Genomic DNA, 8,354 nt, shown 5'->3' with positions numbered 1-8,354 from the left:
GATTTGTACAAATTTAGGACTGCCTGTGCCAGCACAAGAGGGTGATAACTGAAGTGAATAGATTTTTTCACAACTTTGGCAGGTGTCCTGTCACCTCAAGTGGGATAGCAACAACCATAACAAGTTCTGAGCCAATCATCCAGCCGAACACAAATGGCCTGACAGTCATAAAGGGTTAAAAGGTAGGGCTCCCAACGCTGGGGTGCACAGAGATCATGAATATTTTTAGAAGTGAAATCATAGAAGTAGAAGAATTCCAGAAAGTGTTGGAGAACGAATAAAAAAGTCAAAAGACCAGATAGACTGACTGCGTCCTCACGTCGCCCTCGACCGAAATACGATTGCAAACCGCAACACTGAGAGCCACAAAGTGACAATCTGAATCTTCTTATGCATCGCTTTTTATTTCTTAGGTAAGTTTTCCTGAATGACTACAAGAAGCACTATATTGCGATATTGATTATAGCCTTGTTGGGACAAAAAAAAATGTCAGCTCTGCAATGTTAGGGGCCACATGATGAAATATTGTCAGGGTTGTGAATGGCGTTCTTTTAAGAATTATTCATAGCAGACATTTTCAGGCGGAATGGGTAGACATTCTAAAGGATATGTATGGCAGTTATTTTGAGAAGTATGTGCGTACACATTTTAAGCGATCTGTTTACTGTAAAATTAATGGATATGCCTAGTAGGCACTTTAATGTAAATACAAGGGAGCAATTTTAAGAGATACATGTGGCGGACATTTTAAGAGTTATATGTTGCTGACATTTTTAGTGATATGCATTGTGGACAATTTAAGTCAGCCACATGCAAAGAATTTAAGAGATATTTAGGAAGGGAGCGAGAGAGAAAATGGAGAACTGCAGACCTGTTAGTTTGACGTCAGTAGTAGAGAAAATGTTAGAATATTATTAATGGACGTAATAACTGGACATTTGAAATATAATGATATGATTGGGCAGAGCCAACATGGATTTATGAAAGGAAATCATGTCTTACAAAACTATTGGAGGTCTTCGAACGTATCACTTGCAATACAGATAAATGCAAACCAGTGGAGACAGTGCTTTTGGAATTTCTGAAGGCTTTTTATAAGGTCCTATGCAGGAGGTTAGTAAAGGAAATTAGACCACGTTGGGGTTGAGGGTGGGGGGGATAATATATTGATATGGACAGAGAATTGGATCAACGATAGAAAACAGAGAGTAGGAATAAACGGGCCATTCTCAGGATGGCTGCTTATTACTAGTGGGGTACTGCAAGGATCAGTGCTTGGGCCACACCTGTTTTCGATCGACATAACTGATTTGGATGTGGGGACCTCATGCAATGTTTTTAACTTTCCTTATGACACAAAATCAGGTGAGAAAGTAAGTCGTGAGTAGCATACGAGGACACTTGAAGGGGATTTGTACAGGCTATGTGAATGGGCAAAAACATGGCTGACGGAACATCATGTCAATAAGTGTGAAGTGATCAACTTTGGGAGAAAAGACAACAGAATGTCAGTGGATATTTTAAATAGTGAGAGGCGCTGTATCCTCTGAAGGACACTGAGATCAGGTGTGAAGTCGAGAAGTGGAAACAATAACCTAGTTGATGCCGAACTAGAGCTTTATAAAGGTTCTGCATAAATTCTCTGCTGTTGCTTTCTATGTCTCTAGTTTTAAAACCATAGATTTCACATGCTTTTCGAACCACTCTCTCCATGTATACTGCCACCTTCAAATATTCATGCATATGCACTCCTGGAGTCCCTGAGTTCCTGCATACTCTTTAGCAGAGTGCCATTAATTCTATTTTGCCTCTCACTGTCCCTTCTGCCGAAGTACATCACCTGATCTCTAATTTAACAAGCAGCACATGTTATTAGCTCGTGTACTCGTTGTATTGAATTGAGGCATTATCTAACTTCATATCTCAGCATATTTCTTATCTGACCCAAACTAACAATTAACAGTAACTTTCATTTATTTATTCGTTTCATGGATTGTGGACATCGTTGCCAAGACCAACATGTGTTGCCCATCACTAATTCATCTTGAGAAGGTTGTGGTGTGCTGCATTCTTGAACTGTTGCAGTCATCTGGTACAGGTACACGCACAGTGCTGTTCGGAAAGGAGCTCCAAGATGTTGACCAAATGACAGTGAAGAAATAATGACATATGTCCAAGTCATGATGTGTGGTTTGGAGGTGAACTTGCAGATGTTGGTGTTGCCACTTGTCTGCTTCCCTTGCCCCTCTAGTTGGAAGAGGTCACAGGTTTCGAAGCTTCTGTTGAAGGAGGTGTGTTGAGTTGCTGCAGTGCATCTTGTATATTGTGCACGGTACTGTCACTGAGCATTGGTGGTGGTGGGAGTGAATGTTTATGGTTGTGGATCAGCTGCCGATCAACTGGGAGGCTTTGTCCTGATTGGTGTTGTGTTTCCTGAGTGCTATTGAAGCTCCACGCATCCAGATAAGTGCAGAATATTCCATCGCTCTCCCGACCTGTGTATTGTGGATGGTGAAAAGGCTTTGGGAAGCTTGCAGTTTGGTTACTCACCGCAGAACTGCCTGCCTTTGACCTGCACTTGTGGTTGCATTATTAATGTGGCTGGTTCCAGTTCAATTTCTGGTCAATGGCAAGCCGAGGAATGCTGAAAGTGGAGGAGGCAACGATGGAAATGGTGTTGAACGTCAGGGAGAGATGGATACAGGCTCTCTTATAGGAGTTGCCGTTGCCTAGCACTTGTTTGATGCAAATGTTACTTGCCAATAACCAGGCAAAGCTTGAAAATGGTCCAGGTTTTGTTGCATATTGACACAGACTGCTTCAGTAACTGAGGAGTTGTAAAATGGCAATCAATATCACATAATCATCAGTGAACATTCCCACTTCTAACCTTATAATGGAGGGTATGACATTGATGCAGCAGCTGAACATGGTTGTGACAAGGATCCTATCATTAGGAACTCCTGAAGTATTATCCTGGGATTGAGATAATTGACAACAATGAGAACAATCTTCTTCTGCGCTACCAATGCTCCAACTACTGAAGAGTTCCCTCACTTCACCACTGGCTCCAGTTTTGATCGGGCTCTTGTTACCAGACGCCGTTAAATGATTTCAAAATATCCAGGACAATCACTGTCATGTTTCCTCTGGAGTTCCATTCTTTTTACCAATGTTTGGGCCAAGACCAGGAGAAGAATGTCCCTGGAGTAACAGAGGATGAGCATCGATGGGCAGGATATTGTTTATGTGGCACTTGGTAGTGCTACCAATGCCACCTTCCATTTATTTGCTGATAATCGACAGTAGGCTGTTGGGGCAGTCATTGGCCAGATTGGATTTGTCCTTTTTTGTGGATAGGACACACCTGGGCGATTATCCACATTATTAGATAGATGTCAGTGTTGTCACTTTGCTAAAACAGATTGGTTATGATCATTGGACGGAAGTGGCCAACCAATGCCACAGTATCGAGGCCCCTGCAGAAAAGTACACAGAGCAGCCTTGTCCATAGCCCTAGCCGACAGCTGAATTTTAAACTTCAACCCCTGCAAGTGTATGGACCAAATATCCTCAGCAGGGCTCAGTTAGAGTCCCAGACAGAGAAGGTGCGCCGTCCTTCACGCAACAATCCTCTGCATGGGGTCCACCCACCATTGACCCATCAGGAATCTGGAATATTCCTGCAACTTGTTCCTCACACAGGATTCAGCAGAAGGAACCTGCTGGCACTCGCACACCCTCTGCAAGTCATCAGTGACGGTGAGGAGCATGACAATGGCGTAAACCGAGATTTTGACCTGCATGCCCGGCACAAACAGTGCCAAACCCACGAGTCTCCTGTGAAGTTTGCACAGGAATGACTCCACGCAGATGGTGCACAATTGCCTAGATATTGGGGCATCTCTGAAGTACCCTTCCCCCAAAACAAAGCCGTGCTGTCAAGGACCGGTTAACTTTGACTGGGCATTCTGCAACGGTTTACAAAAGTCAGACACAGGCCACGAAATGAGGCTCAAGTCCGAACATGCGCAGTATTCTGTAAAGGTATTTGTGATTTGCCCTACCAAACACATTCTGCTGATTGAGGGAGAGAAAGGTGACTGACAGATGAGTCATCTGGAAAAGATGGATCAGGTCCAGAACCAAGTTGGTGCTTTCCGTGATGGACTGGCCATGAGTGCATAGGACTAGTTGGCATGAATCATGTGGGCCAGCATGGAATACAAGCAGGTAAACATTCTCCCAACAAAGATATTATAATCCATACTGAGGGGGGATGGACTGGATGCAAGATTTTAGGCAGACAGAGTTCGTCCTTCTTTGGCAGCAGGTCAATGACCAACCTGTGCCATGAGAGGGGCACCTAACTCGTCGCTTTCCCCCCGGATCCACGTGCAATCACCCCCATCATGTCTTGAATGCCTTGAGGATCTTCACGCACAGCCCGTCCAGCCACGTCGATTGGACCATCGAGACTGGAATCAGATTGACAAATATAGCAAAGCCTCCAGTCATTTGGAGCCCTCAGGACTGACCTTTGGAAGGCTCTCCCACAAATCTCTGCGCACATCCTCACTGAAACAATCTGGAGAGACGAAACGACCCAATCTTTCTGGAACTGTGATGGAGAACCTGTGATGTTGTTGGCCAACAGTTTAAAGTGCTGCTAGTGGTGAGATGCCAACCAAATCATCCAGAATCTTGTTCCATGATGTTACATAGGCGTACTGGGACCTCAGAAGCTCCAGATCCCTCAGCGCAAACTTTGACTCTTTGAATGCCTGCCTGGTCGATAACGCCTTGGCGGAGATGGGACTCCAAGTCGAGGAGCGACCTCTCCAGATACCCGATCTAGGACCCCTGCCTCTTGGTCGACCCATTCTCATAATCCTGACAGAAGACGTGGCTATTATTCTTGCCCACGACACATCATACTCGAAAGTAGCTCCAGTTGGTCCAGCATTACCTGAACTAGTCCTCTAATAGCTCTTCCTCCAGCAGCCAGTTGGTAAATTTTCAGTAATCAGACACTGCCTGTGTGCATAATGAAGTGAGATGCACTCACACCGCGTGGAGATCAGATCACATCACCAGCCGTATGGTGACCGCCGCAATGCAGGGACCGGATCAATGTGTGTGGCTCCTGCTCCATACCTCCAGATGAAGGCGCTGGATTCGGGATGTACATCCCTCCAGACGTCCAACAAGCTGAGGAACTGATAATTTCCCACAACTTTTCAAACAATCCTTAACGGTGTGCAGCTGAGCGATCTCTCATCTCGAGGTTTCAGTTGAAACCCACGCCCGCCCCACCCCCCAACCTCGGGGTGTTTGATACACCCACCACTACTGACAAGGCTGAAGACTGTGGACTCATCTTCAACAAAGGACGCTTGCAACAAGCTGGACGTGGGTGTGTACGCTTTCATAATATGGAGTGGCATGTCACATAAGAGAAGGACGAAGTAGAACAAGTGGCCTGACAGAAGCTCCTTGATCCCCACGATCTTTGGTGAAAATTCGGGGCCAAGAAGATTGCCACCCACTAGAATAAGCGGTGAGGTGTCACATGTGGACTCCATCCTGCCACTCCACTTCGTGTCTTGCAACGGTGATGGTTTCCTGCAGAAAGCTCACTTGTGGCAGTTCTCTGAAACTCGCTTCCCACAAGGCTGGTGGAAGCGGAAATGAGGAAGGAATTTGACAGGAAGTTTGATAGTCATCTGAGAGAAATACGTTTGCAGGACTATGCCAATCAAGCCAGGGAGTGAGACTGACTGTATAGCTCCGTGGAGCACGGCCATGGACTCTATTGGCCGAATAGCCTCCTTCTATGCTGCAAATGACTCTATGACACTGTGCATATCGCCCTTCCTTCAGGAGTGAGAGATTGGGAAATCTGCAAAGTCTCCCCCTGCTGCCGGTGATGTTGATGCTGGCTGTGGATATCTTCATATCAAAAGTATTTCAATCGCCTCAGCAAAATACCTCAAATAGAGTAGGGAGCAGAGGTGCTAGTCAGTGACCACTCCCTCAGCAGACCAGTGACGAACACCTTGTACCAGGGCTGCACGACTGTTTTCATTTCTGCACCCTTCACCATCTTTTTTGAGGACGGCACAGATGGACCGATGAAGAGAGACAGATGCGACCGTCGTTCTAGGCCCTGCTGAACTTTATTTTGGCAACTCCTGCAAGCAGCAAGGAAATCCAGGCGTTTCACAATAGGGATGGTCGGAGACATACTGGAGGCACGAGCGTGTCTCCTGTCTCACTGGTGTTGGACTCCATATCAGAATCCATTCCTCCACTGGGTAGTTATTGCTAGCGGCTGGCATGCCCTCTTCCTCTTACCGTCACCAACCCCCACCCCGCCCCCCTCCCATCACACGCACTGTGAGGCAGATGTCTCGGCTGTGCCAGCTCTGACAGGTTTTCGCCCCACGATAGATGGTGGAGGAGTCCTGCTACCCACAAGTGCCCAAAGCTCAGCAGACGTGACACCACTTACAATGTTCAAATGGCCATCTGGATCGGGCACGTCCCGGCTGGCAGCAGCTGGCAGCTAAGAGGTTTCCACTCTCAATCCTGCCCTGAATCCCGCACAGGAGATCTCACCCGGTTGCAAATGCAATGATGTCTCCTGGGGGTCCACCGAATCCCCTGCCACAGGCGGGGCCATTCCCCCCACACTGGGATTTATCAGATATACAGCGGCTCTGCCCTCCCCTCCGTCTTGAGAGATAAAAGGTTTCCACCCATGTGTTGAGGTCCTAATGCTGGTGGTTGTGGGAGCAGCCCGAAGACCCGCTCCAGGAGATAGACTCTGCATCTTAGGGTGCCCTTCAGAGGAGGGGCTCTTTTTCCTCATATTCCAGGAGACTGGCAGAGGTTCACAGACCTCCATTACCTAAGCTGTCAGTGACCCAACCTCCGCACCCTCCTTCAGCCCAGATCTCCTGGGCCTGAGCTAAACAAGGGGGCAGATGAGCTCCCTGGGATCAGATTCAGAGGTGATTTTTGCTCAGGCTCATTTTGCTCCTTAGTGTCCAGGGGACACGTATTTAGATGTTTTATTCGATGCCGCACCTTCCAACCCCTTGGAAACTACGACCTCCAGAGCCATTGCTGTAGCTGTAGGCGGAAGAAGGGGAGGGATGACACAGCCATCTTCGGTCGCTGACGTGGATTTGACGGCCCGGAGGTTGTGACAGCGCTTACAAACATTCTTCATCCCCCACCCTACCCCCGCCCCGGTGCAGGGATGGCACCGTTTCCGTCTGGGATTCAGAAGACACGCTGGACTGTACTCTGGAACCGAACAAAAAATTGGTCAACTGTAACCTGATCCCGCGCCAGGTGCATATAGAGCTCATGGAAGTTGGAGTAGACATGTCAGATAATGCTGTCTGAAGATTGAGAGAGAATACTACAATCCACGGCCTCAAGGCCCCCAGATCTGCAGGTAAGGGTGGCGGAGCTCATTGGGAAACGATGGTTTGTCGTTCTATGTTCGAATACACTGCGCAGTAGCCCCCAGGGTGTCATCAGGCAGGAAAGTCCTGTCCACGGTCAGCCCCTTCCTTCGGGCCAGAACTACTGAGCATTCTGCCTTGCTGAGAGCGAAAGCCTTCCCATACATTTCCGAGGCATGCAATGATGGCCGAAGGATGGACAACTACCATCAAAGCCTTAAATACATACTCGGGTGGGCATGGCCGTACAAATTATGGCTACTAGTGATTAATCTCAACAGTCCACAGGCCACATAGGCGACCACAGAAGCTGCAAATCAATGGGTGTGAGCGGGCAACGCCAATGCTGCAGGTTGGCCGGCCGTGGGTCCAATAGCTAAACGCCACCTCAATTAGATGCCTGAAAACTTCAACAGAAAGTTTGCAATGGAAATAAATAAATAATTAGATAAATAAATAAATAGCCACCAAAAAAATAACCAGAGAGGTGATTTTGCTGCAATGTGAAGGTACGCACAGAATACTTTAAAACTATATTTGCCAACCCTGTTGCTTGGGGCAGACGTCTTCACCGAGGTTAGCTGCAGCTGCCCAAGCATTATCCATCTCCTTCTGCCTCCTGAGGCAAGCAGCTCCACCTGACCCTTGCTCGCCATATGGGGTGGGGATGGAGTTTCCCTGTGTGCTTAATGAAACTGCACAGCTGCCTGCAGCCCTAGCTCTTGTACTTGCTACCTCTTCCACCTCTCACAACAGTCCAAATCAACGCAATGTCCGGAGCTATACCACCCAACTCAAAACACAGCCTTGGGTTTATAACGCCTCTTCCTTTCAGCAACTGCTGTTGTAAAAATTCATAGCACGCTCCTCATCTCT

Source organism: Heterodontus francisci, chromosome 21 (assembly GCF_036365525.1).
Source record: "Heterodontus francisci isolate sHetFra1 chromosome 21, sHetFra1.hap1, whole genome shotgun sequence".
Lineage (NCBI taxonomy): Eukaryota > Metazoa > Chordata > Chondrichthyes > Heterodontiformes > Heterodontidae > Heterodontus > Heterodontus francisci.
This window is presented reverse-complemented; position numbering follows the sequence as displayed.